The sequence below is a fragment of the Anarhichas minor genome, unplaced genomic scaffold (assembly GCF_050575085.1).
Source record: "Anarhichas minor isolate MPS153535 unplaced genomic scaffold, ASM5057508v1 ptg000027l, whole genome shotgun sequence".
Lineage (NCBI taxonomy): Eukaryota > Metazoa > Chordata > Actinopteri > Perciformes > Anarhichadidae > Anarhichas > Anarhichas minor.
Genome location: NW_027466473.1, coordinates 13,604,520 through 13,617,328, shown reverse-complemented (window position 1 = coordinate 13,617,328; position 12,809 = coordinate 13,604,520). Strand labels below are relative to the sequence as shown.

The window sequence follows — 12,809 nt, the reverse complement described above, 5'->3', positions numbered from 1 at the left end:
CGCTGAGACGGGACTGTCTCAGACATCACTGGTAGAATTCCCTGGAAGAGGGAGATTAGCTTCTTATTCATCCTTTTGGGATCTGACAAGACACGCGCCACATCCCCCCTCTCTCAGCTTAAACAGACACGTGCACATACACAAACAGCTTGCCTGCAAGCATTGAGTCTCGGCTGCTGCTTACATCAAACATGCATTCTTCTTTTAACTAGTGAGAGACAAATTATAATTCCTTCCTGAAGAGCACTTTCATTTCGAGGCCACAGAGGAGGGCAAAGCATAAAAATGACAGGAGAAAAGAATTGAAGACAATTGCTATTCATTTACTATATGCTCCCCTCTTTCTGTCGACTGTGGAGGAAAAGAGACAAGAATTAGGATTGCGACGATGGTGGTCGTAAAGCAAATTCACTGCCAATTAATCTTTAAAAAAAAGGGAGTGAAATAACCATGCTAAACAAAATAAAAACAAAAACTGGAGGAAATAGATACTGCACAGTATATCATGTGCAAAATGACACATACAATGGATTATAGATTTTGGGTCAATGTCTGTGTGACAATTCAGTGTCAGCCAATTCACTCCACTTCACTCCTCAAGTGTCACTAACTTCATTAAATACGCTCCTCCGTCTTTCTAGGAGCTTACACTCTACACTCCTTAACTCAGATTTCAGACCGTCTCTGCAGCACGGTGCAGTCAGGGATTACCATATTTTAAAGAAAATCCTCCAACCACAAGTCCTGCATTGAGTGTGAGGCCCGGGAGAGTCAATGAGTGTGTGTAGCTTTTGACGCTCCACTCTGTAGCTGCTGCTGCCGAGTGCTAACTCGGCGATCCGTGAGTCCCTGTATGAATTCAAAGACAGGAAACCCCATAGATTTAAACCCCCCTATTATGATCGTTCAAGATGTATATTTGAATGTGAGGCCATTTACACTGGATGATCAGAGCACTCTATTCTCCCACTTGTTCTGAGATGAAGGAGGAGATCAAGGCGCGTAAGCCTGAATTAAATCCATCCTGGACTTCTGTTGCAGGTTACTATGCCACTTGAAATCCTCTTGTCCATAGAGTGCATTCATCAACAAGCAGCAGGTTGCATGACAAATGGCGAACTATCATTTGCTTTTTTTGTTGAATCCTAATGAATCATCATCGTCTTTCTGCTGTTCCTCAATCAACGCACCCTCGTTCTTCCTAATGAAATCGTGATTGCACAGACAATCGCCACCCAGTCATCAAAACCAATCAACTGAATATTCATGTTGGTGATTTGCTGCTCCAAATATGTGAGCGGTGTTGTTTAATTATCCAGGAGGAGCGGGACGAAACATCGACTGTGCTCCACATTCAGCTGGTAACCGTAGAAACCCTGCGGGGCAAGACGCGGCCTGGGGGAGGAGCGGCTGAGCAATAAGAGAAAAGCTGCTGCAGAAGAATAGGAGGACTGTGCGGACGTGGCAGCGTATTTGAATGTATTTGAATTTCTTCTTGAAATGACAGCTGAATGATGTGCTTCTACAGGCTTGATGGGAAAAGAAACTCCAGGACACAAGAACATTTGTGTGACCCTTATATTTGTTAGACTTAACTCGGGTTTTATTAATTAAACGGCAGATAGCAGCCATGTCAGTGTCAGTTGTAGCCAAAATGAGTGTGCTTTCCCCCTGTCGATGTCAATCATTTCTTTATTGAAAAACATATATTGTTGAGATTCCCTTTATATTTTATAAGTTTTAAAAAACAACACAGGGAAGGTAGAAATCCCAGTAAACTTATCACTAACTTATTAATCAATTCTATATATATTTGTTAACTCCTGCACTGTAGCACACACTGGAATCGTGCTGTTTGTGGGACCTGATTTTTCTTTTTCTTTTCTTTTATTGTGATGTTTTGTTTTTTCCTGTTTTATCTGAGTCACACTGAGACAAACTCCTCTCAGCTCGGTTGACACGGCAATGAAGTAATGAAGTGGGATAAGACACACTTCTGTAAAGCGCTGATAAGCCTGAAATAATTGAGTAGTGCTATGGCTTGAAAAGGTGATTCCTGCTCATTAATTCTCCACGTTTACCCTTAACTGACCTATTGGGCAAAGTTTTGTTTTTCTTTTCCACATTAAAACTCTAATACTTTAACATAAAATGTACTAAATATTTTATTGGGAAAAGTGCACTGTTGAAAACCCATTCAAAGTTTCCATTACTTCCTGTGAAGGAGTACCCCAATTACATTTATTTGAGGCTATAAAATGACCAAGTTCATATTTAAACATACTTGTTACTTTTGGCACCATATATTGTCAGACATTGACAGAGACAAACAGGTGTGAATGGAGCCAAATTGGCGGGTAATACTCCCTCTTCCGCTCTGTGCAGGCTGAAAGGACAGCGAAATAACAGGGTGGGTGAGAGAGGGATAAGAGGGTTTTAGGCAAAGGTAGACTGATTGAGGTGGGAGGTTGAGACAGGGGGAAGGGATGAGAGAAGCTCGAGGGTCTGAAAAAAAAATGATGGTGTTGAAAGGGGATGAGAGGTTGTTAGAGCTGGTGGAATGGAGTGTTGTTGGGCCACAGGTAGAAAGATGAATGATGTGTGCTGAGGTGGAAGGAGACATAAGAGGTAAAGAGGTGGAGTGGTGCTGATAGGTCCTGAGGGGCTGATAGAGATAGATGTTGTGTCAGTTCAAAGTAGGGCACATGTGAACAGGCCCGATGTGTTGTCAGTAACGATATGGCTGGGGTAAGACTATCTGGAGAGGGTTATTGGAGAGGTTATTGTGACCAGATTGTCTGTAAGAAAGATAGAGATAGCGTGATGGTGGTTTTACTGCAACAATGCAATATGCAGGTATTAGCTTCCTCTGGTTTTAATCAAATTGTTAGAGTGATGCAAAGACAACGTTATCACTTCATTAATTAAGATTTCTGCTGAGGCTCTGCAAATCCTTTGTAATACTACATTACCAGGGAGCAAGAGCGAGGCTTTGGCCTGACCGCACAAGGACAGGTAGGGAGGGAAGGAAGGAAAAAAAGTGGAGAGGGTACTGTGGGGGAAGAAAGAGGAGAAAGGAAATGAAAGATTATGGGTGGAGAAGGAGTAAGAGGAGACACCATGAGAGTATAATCCTGACAGAGGTGAGTAAGCAGGGAGTGTAAAGAAAGAAGTTAGTGGCAGAGGAATGGGCAACACAGAGGTGTACTGCAGAGAGAGGGGGGGGGGGAGGGGGACAGCGGGAGGTGGAAGGGGAAGTTATCTTAGTGGATCCCTGCAGCTGGGTCAACAGCAGCGCTTGCAAACAAAGCATCCCCTTGAAGAAGAGACAGGAGACAATGCACCGCAGTGAGGGATGGGGGTAAGAAATGTTTAGCAAGAACGTGACAGACAGTATGTTGTGTCTCTGCCTCTCCGACCAACAGAGGACAGAGACCACGGCAATAATATAAGATTTCAAACTTCATGAAGAATGCTAAAAAGGTTTAAAAAACTATAGCTATTAATAATAACTAAACTAATAGCTACAACTATAATAGTAGCCAATGTCGGCACTTCAAACATCTATACATTTATAGTAAATGTACACTCAAGCATGCAGAATGTACACATTTTCTGACTGTACTTATCACATGATCATGTTGTTTTTTTTTGTCTGCTGTTTACCAAGCAAAGAGGAACCCTCCCTCTTGCTACCTACTTCTTCATTTGTGCATTGCACACAAACATTACAGTAAGGTGTGACCGATTCAGAGAATATAGTGGACCCACACCCAGACTGTTGCATCAGTGTTCTGCATATTTCAAGGTTCACAAACTGCTCGACTAAAACTAAACTCAGTGGAGATTGAGGCTGAAAAAAATATTTTCATTAGTTGCAATTTGTCATAATTGAGCAGTCATTTAATGCCCAGAGCCCAACGTTACTGCTTCAAATGGCTTGTTATAGCACTATTAGAGACATCCACATACATCTTTTAGGTTGTAGGTTTAATTCTCTTCAGGAAAGCAGCCCCTGTGTATATATAAGGTTATAAAAGGTTGGTAAACCGTAATCAACTCCCCGGCTACAAAACAAAAGAGCCCTGGATTTCTGCCAATGTTTAAATGATGATGGCAACAAATAAAACTATCACTGAGACAAGGATGTCAACAACATGTCAGCAATGTGGCGTCTCTTCAGTGGATGGGGTTGGATCTAGGTCAATGGGTCCATTTCCTGGGAGTTGAGCTCGTGTGCGGACACGAGCTGGGGGTTATTGTTTGGGCTCTGAGTGGCTACGGTGAATAGAGCCTCTCCTCTCCGGTGCATTAGTGACCTGTATAAGCTCCACACGACTGACTGACATCTGAGTGCAGGCCTGAAGGGAGAGGACAAAGGCAATCTGACCACACATGCACAAACATTCACGTGTCTAAAAACCAACGCACCAGGAGACAATAACAAAAACACACGGTCTGATAGGAACCTTATACAGCAATCACCACAGGGTTTTTATCCGAAAAGAATCTCAATCCAAAGAACAAAAAGAAAAGCCATGCTGCTCTGCCCGTAAACCTTCATCTTTGCGTTCACACACACACACATTCAGACATATTCGCATACATATTTGCACATGCACACACTTACAAATGCACATACAGGCTTTTGAGACCGACTTGTACGATCCCACCGCATCACTTCCAGGTCAACAAGCAGGAATGTGAAGTGTGACTATGTGATGAGCACTGAGCTGCTGGTCAGCACTCTCTTTATGTAACTAATGTGAATGTGGGGGTTGGAAGAAAGCAGGAGGAGAGGAGAGACAATGGCCAAGTGGCTTGTTTCCTCTGCTGTAATTACACACGTGGATGTAAACTTGGACAGAAACACACAAACACTGACACAGAAAGGGGGTGTAAAGATTTCCAAGCAGATTAAAAAGAAGGAAATCCCGGGAAGGCCAAATCTCCTCAGTGCAAACAAAGCATAAAGACTATCTTTGAAGACACTCTTCGCACTCCCACAGTAATTCCTCCTTTAAATCCAGACTCAGCACTTCACACACACATGTATTTCCACTCTCTCACTCTGAAGTCTCTTACACCAGCTTCCTGTTCAGGTAACATTGTCTCAATGCATGGACTTGAAATTGTACTTCTTTGGCATGACACATATCAGCTTGTGTGAACTGCACACATCCTTTGTTTCCTCATACCTCAGAGAACAACATTCGACATGTTCACCTTCTCTGCTTTTTTTCTCCCACTGTTCCTCTGAATTGAGGGCACCCTAGAAAAATATGAAGATCTAACGTTGTGTATATCAAATAAGATGTACATTCATGCACATAAGCACAGACACATGCATTTACACATCAGAGCTGATGTGTGGGCTGGAACGCAACACTGATCAGAGATAATGGGCAGACATGACAGCGATGGCAACGCCGTCAAACCAAGAGAGGAAGGAAGGAGTGATGAGATAGCAAGAGGGACAAAGACAAAAAGACAGAGAAACGGGGAGGGAGCAAAGGAAGGAAGGAAGGAAAGAAGAAACTCCCAATTCATCAGCAGACACAGAACAGACAAAAGATGGGAAATGAGTGAACATGCCAGCTCATGGCAGCTCTGAGACACCCCTCCCCCGTCTGAACCCCTTCACAAATTACAGGCATCCCCTTCTGCTTCTCCCACACCCTTTGCATCTGTTCCCCCTTCTTCTCATCAGGGGGTTGATGTTGAGGAGTCTGGCACAAAACAAAAGTTCTTCACCTGATGTTTCCCACTGCCCGGCAAACAGCGCTTGTAGTCCTGCTCAACCAGACGAGCGACATTACCAATGGACGCACAGAAGCAAACACGTCAGTGTGACATAATGTTCACACCGTCTCGGTCAGCCTCTCTTGCGCAATTCCTCATATTTTCAAAAGGTTATGCAAAAGGCCGGGAACAGGGAATACAGACACACAAACGTGCACATGCATGCATATGTATGTAAAATCCCAGTGGTTTCCAGCTTATTTGAGAGAGAAAAAATGAAAACAATGTCTAATCATAATCAACAATAGCATGGTTTATGACACAAAATACTTTCCCCTGCTTTCCTGTTTTCAAATCATCTCACAACCTGTCAGATTTATCTTGTCACCCCTTGTGAAGCATTGCCGTATACTATAACGACACTGCAAAGGGATTCCCCTTACGATTGAATGCAGCCATGACAGAACCTGCACCTTAATTAGACACACTCAGTGAAACCATAGATAAGGAAAAATCATTTTAGCGTCCCTCCACCCTCAGCTGTCAGTTTTGTCTCGGTTTTCCCAAAACAGACTTCAACGATATCTGTCTGGTACTGGGCTGCAAGTGACAGCAGCAGGGACTGGGGAGACTGAGAGACAGGCACACAGAAGACAGACAGACACACGGAGAACCCACAGGCTCACAGTCAAACACAAACATTTAAACAGCTTGATTGCATGTGGGGAGATGGGCACTGGGGGCTGCATAAGCCCTATATTTGCTTAACAGCAGAAATAAGTAGACCTCTGAGGAAGAGAAGCATTTTCCAACAACGGTTAGAAGATGAGAGAAGAAGACGGACAAAGATGAGGGAGAGAGAATAAGAGATCATCCCTTTCATGTTAATTGCATCATCCCTTTATCATGCCCGCCACATGCTCATCAAACTGCATCTTATTTACTGCATCTATAATCGTGAAGAGAGGGGGCGTCCGTCTGCTCTGCCACAAGGTCAGAAGAGTCACAGTCACTGTGGAGGATAAAGATGTGAGAGTATTCGCAACAAGCTGGAGTTCCATGTTGTTGAGGGCGGAGACGGTGATTATTATTTCCATTTCTATAATGTATGATTTGATGCATGGAGCGCTGTATGAGCTGTACATGTGCAGATCAAAGGATGAGTATGACTTAAAGGCAGGGTTAGTTATCATATTTCTGTTGAAATTCTCATCACATCCTGACAGCAATCAAATGCTCTGACCAAAAAAAGAAGAAAAAAAAACAGTATCTGTGGCTGTCGCAGGCCTGTAATAAGCCCGTCCAATCGTTTCATTCGGCCCGAATGTGATGATTGGACGGGTTACCTGCCTGTCTACCTGCTCGTATTCTGCTGATGCACTCATTGCTCGTCATCGGAGTCTTCCACAAGCTGCTGGCTTAACAGCTGTGACAACTTTCAATAGCCATGTTTGTTGTTTGCGTTCATTATAATATGTTAACGTTCATGATGATACGTTTGGGGCCTTGGAGGGGGGCCTGAAGAGACGAGCTGTCAGTGTTGGCGACGTGGCAACTTTCTTGCTCGATTTAGGGACTTTTGGAGCGTGGAGGCAGTTTAAGGCTGGATGTGTGTAAAAGAGGATATGTCTATACCTCTAACTGGCTATAGGTGAGCTGACTTAGCCCGAAAGCAGTGTATCAATCTGGGTCACTAAGTACACACAGACACACAATACAAATACACCCGCACACCCGCAGGGCTCACTTAGCGGAGCCCCATCCCCCCTTTCACGCTCACATACTATATTAGCTTACTGTACACAGATGGAGCACATGGTTGTGTGGATGCACACTGTTTGTCCTGAACACACACTTGCACACATAGTAAATGGACACACACATTCAAATAGACCTGGATGAGGGGAGTGTAAATGTGTATGAGATAATGGCTTTCCCCCCATTTCACATCCCCAGGCTTTCACAAGGTCTTTGTCAATTTTGAAAAAAAGAAAGCGTGTGCACACACACACACACACGCGCGCACACACACACACACACACCAGGTTTTTATCTGCCACTATGAATCCTTTCACGGATCACTTCCTCAAAACACACTGAGAACATTCAACTTCCTTATAGCAGCAACTGAAGCAGCGAATTGCAGCAAGAAAGAGAAGGGAGCGAGGGGGAAAGAGATGGCTAGTTCTCAATATTAAAACAAACACGAAGAGCAAAGTCTGTAGCAGAATCTGAGTGCAAATATTCTTAAAGAAATGTGTTATTCAGTATTCAATTGAAGTTGAAATAGGTTAAATTACTAAGTAACTACTAAATTGTTCCCGGTGGTTGGGCCAGTCCAATATATTGTAGCAGGCTGAATGAACTAGAAACTGAAAAGCTCTTTGGACAGAAGCCACATTTACCAAATTACAGGTATTTTGGCTTCTTGTTATGTTTTATCAGCTCGCCTAAAACCTGGACTTGGCATGCCACAGCAATATTAAGCAGCAAACTGTAAACACTCTGAGTGGTAAATATCTTGTCTTGTTGATCCTGATATCAAATCTACAACTAAATAACAAATTGACTCGCAAAACTCACATCATCTTATTTTTACTATATTTCATTTGATCTGTACTGAACTCCAGAGAAGCAGGAAAGGGATGGAGGAGAAAGGACAGTGGAGACACTATGCCCTTTGACCCCTCATAATTCTTCGTCTGCCTGGATGCCTAAAGACGACCCTCTGCACCGCTGAGAACTAACATATCTACTAACCCACACACATTTGAGTGTCAGATGGTAAATACATCTGAAGTAATAAGTAGGAGGCAAAAGTCCACATTTGCACACTTTCCTCCTTTGTTTTTGTTTCACTTGCAACTTGTCCCTTATCCCTTCTCTCTTACGCTACCTCTCTCTCTCTTGTCTTGTTGGCTACTGTCGCTCTCTGCCGAGTCTTCACTGCCTTTTTCTGCTGTTTCATCGTCTTTAAGTAGCTCTTAGGTCTCCCTTTTTGTCTGTCTGTTTCCCCTCCTATCCTCTATTAATATGTCCACACAACACAACACAGCACGCACACATACACACAAAGTAGGCTAATGTCTTTATCAGATCCAAACGCGTTAGCGTGGATCACACGCTCTCGTCATTTCGCATTGTGAACCTTTGATGGCACAACCAGACATTTTCAGGACTGACCTGTGCTTCAGCTTAAAGTCACGATTACCGTAAGTACCACTTGAGTTTTTATCTGGAGTTATTTCATCTTTCCTTTTTCTTCTTGCGTAAAAGCACACTGTCAAATATGCACATGCGTTAGGCTACTTTGTTTGCCCTTTGAGCTGAGCCGTTTGTTCAATGGCGGGGAAATGTCAGGTGGTACCAGTCCAGAGGGCTGTTAAGCTATTTTGTTATCACTAAATTACCTCGGGTAGGAAACCCGGCAATGTCCAAGTGAGAACATTAATGATTGATAAAGTGCTTTCATCAACACACACACTGGCCCATGCAGATTGGTTATTTGAACAAAATGTGTGAAATGCTCTTTTTCTTGCAGTTCTCTTGTATTAAAAATATACTGTGTGTGAGAGAGAGTGGGAATGATCCATCAAGAGAATAGAGCCACCACCAAACAGTAGTAAAGTGTTAAATTACACACACACAAAAAAGACACATCATGTAAGAAAGCATACAAAACATGTTGGTATACAGACATTGGCACACATACATACATGGGCCATGCAGTCAGATGCACACATTTGAACTCCTTACTAGAACTTCACCTCCGCTCATCCAAACGGTTAACAAATCATCTAAACACACACAACATGAAGCCAGCTATCTCCAACACCCAAACAACAACTCTATCTCTGTCACTCACAAAGCCCCCGAACACATCCTCAAAACATGAAAGGAATCTCTTTACCTTTACTTCAGCTCCCAGTGTTTCCTGTGTGAGTAACAGTTAATTCCCTGCGGTGGTTAAAACCCAGTCAGCGTGTATCCTCTCCGAGAGCAAACAGGGGAATCCTTGCATCGGTGAGACGTCTCCTGGACTCCAGCGCAGCGTTCCACTCTACACACACACACACGCACACACACACACACACACACACATTACAGCACATACTCACACATGCTGCCTCTTACACGCTTAGACCAGACTGAAGGCAGAGGAGAGTGTGTGTGTGCGCTGGCTGAGTCTGAGCCCGCCCTCTTCTCTCTGGTTCTCTTCTCTCCCACACACACTCACCCTGCCCTCCTCCTTCCTCCCTCTCTCGTCTCCCCTCTCTCTTTCTTTCTCTCGCTCCCTCTCTCTCTCTCTCTCTCTCTCTCTCCAATTTCACCTCCCCCGGCTTGCCAATTGACTGCCAGCATGTATGCTGGGTCTGTGCCTCTGAGCTTTTAGATGTCCCAGTCCTCTTTCTAATTGCTGGCTCTCTGGCTTCAAGTTCTACACAAAAAAACAAAAAAAACAAAGACACACAGATAAAGTTGACAAGCACAGGCATGCATAAACAGATAAGGAAACAGACATGAACACATTCGCAAGTAAAACATATGGATTGACACAGTAAATTTGAGGAATTTCTGAAAAAGATCGTAAATCATACAAACCTACACTCTGAAAAGTAAGTAGGAAATGTCATCTTAAAAATAGAGTATGACCCTCAGCTGAGGTGCTGGAGCTATAGACTATCAAACTTAATGAAAAAAAGCATCCACACACTTGAATCTGTGCACGAATGTTCTTGCCCTGAAGAAGGTCTCCGACCGAAAGCTTGCTTTGTGTGTGGATGTTGTTTTTTGTATTTTTGAATAAAGGAAATGTCATCCTAAAATAAGTACCTTCTAAAATTGTAAAAAAAAAAGTGCCAGAATAGAGATGTGGTTTGAGCAGAAAGGTGCAGTGAGGTGCTCAAGAAGAATCCATCTCATTCCTTGGAAACCTTCCATGAGAGCAGCTGAAGCTTGTGTTATGCTGCTGCTTCACTCAGCCATCTTTCCTTTGCTATCTTATGACCCACCTGGCTTTTTGCAACAGAGGCTTCAAATAAAAAAAAAGAATGAACCCTCAAGTAGTTTTGCTATTCTTACTATTTTACTTATTGAGAGTTAGCAGTCAACTTGGATTCACAATAATTCCAACAGCGACCCAGTTTTATAGCAAAAAAAGTATCAAGATATCCATAGAAACTACTCAAACCCCTCCTGCAGCACCATCCCCTAGTCCAGTCCATTCCTCAGTATGTTCCAGACACTTTATGCAAAGATGGGACATAATATGGGTAAATTCAAGGCTTCATATTGTCACTTGCGTTGTTAGCTATTTGCTTTTGTCATCAACACAAGCAAACATAGGCGCATGTGACAAAGGTAAATACAAATAGTGTAAAGGTTGACACAATTGGAAGGGCCTTTCTACCAAGACTAGGACAATGATATTACAGTGAAATGTGTTTATTATATTATATATTTATGTTTGGCAGAAATCAAATGTTTGTAGTCATGAGAATAGCGCATTTTGCTACCTAGCATTTCACATTTGACCATGTTTTGGTGAATGAAACCTTTTGTTTTTTTTCTTTTTTCTTATTGGTGTAAACTCTGTATATTATAACACACATTGTTGAGGAAAATGTACTAATTCAATTTCCAAAAGCCCTGTATAGCTTGTGCACCATAACACATTAAAAGACAGGAAGTGTGCAGAGATTCTAATTTGGGTTTTACTCGAGCAACAGAGATATCCTTCAGGCATTTTCTTAAGAAATCCTGTTAATGTGCGAGTTAAGGAGGTCCTACAGTGATTCAGTGGCAGTTTCACCGCTAAAAGTGCTTCATTAGTGGATATCTGTAAATCTACAAACATGAACTAATAATTAGATGAAACATATTTAAAAAAATAGATTACTTGTTCGTTATCGTCAACACAAAACAATTCTCAGGATCATCCAATAGTTTATCAAAATGTTTGGCTTGAAGATAGAGGATCTTATTAGAAAAACAGGGACAATTACATAATATGCTGAAGATCCCCATTGTCTCTGTCGGCTGCACTGTGCAGCTTTTAAAATAACTGCTGTTTGGGAGTATTTAACATTTATAGGGACAAACATGTCGGGACAAAGGGCAGGGAAGGTAACAGATCTCCCCAACAAAAGGATCTGACACAGCCTCCACAGGGGAGACAGTCACAAGTGCACACTGGTGCACGAATAACACACACGCACACACACACACACATTCACAGCTTTTTCCCCGGAGGCAAATGATGACATTTCAGCACCTAACTCTGACGATGCCACTGCATCACAATTCTTTTGTGCACACAGCATGTGTGTATGTACATGCACGTATGCCGTCTGTCTGACTGTCTCCTATCACCTGTCTACTCATCAGACCTCCTTCTCTTCCCAGTCCATCCACTTCCTTTCTGTCTCCCCGTTTGTTTCTCTCAGTGTTATCTAACAAATTAGCCGGAGAAGGTCGTGTCCTGCTTGGAGCCGGCTGAAACAGGAAATAACCAATCCAAGGGGATGAACAGCGACTTCAGACGACCAGTTCCCACACTCCTACCCAAACATAGCGTTATTGGGCCGGAATGCAATTATTCAAGGAGCGGGGGAGGAACTGGTTAGCAGTTTAAAGGACAACCCAGAGCAACAACTGTGATGGCATGTTGGCACAAGCAGAGCACAGAGGAGGTAACAGTAACAACAGCAGGTGGAGGATGTTATGTAAGGCGAGAGGAGGGCTGGAGAAACATCAGGGTTTCCTTTTTTGTTTGCTTGTTTTGCTCCGTCTGCACTCATCATCTGGCATGCTGCTTTTGAAATGTGAGCACGCTCCTTTTTTAGTTCTCAGCTGTGCGGTTAGGACAGCGATGAGTGAATGCATATCAAAGCCCATTCAGCAGTCGCGTTTTCTGTTGAATAAACAGACTATTCAGTAGCAGCGGCTGTGAGAGTAGCCGGTTTTGTTCTCCTGGCTTCCTGCGCACCTGAGCTGGCCTTTCAGCACAATAGACTCCACCTTTCAATCCTTATCAGACGTTATCGCGGGGTTTATGTGTCGGTGGG

The 12,809-nt window shown here is 43.1% G+C and overlaps 1 protein-coding gene across 1 annotated transcript in view; it reads right to left on the bottom strand.

Moving 5' to 3' along the window:
* tiam1a (TIAM Rac1 associated GEF 1a) overlaps positions 1-10,911 on the bottom strand; it is a 51,121-nt gene extending 40,210 nt beyond the window's left edge. Inside the window, exon 1 of the mRNA XM_076102328.1 lies at positions 9,653-10,911. The gene's annotated coding sequence lies outside the window, so the exon portion shown is untranslated. The remainder of the gene's footprint in view (positions 1-9,652) is intronic.
* Positions 10,912-12,809: the final 1,898 nt, after the last annotated feature.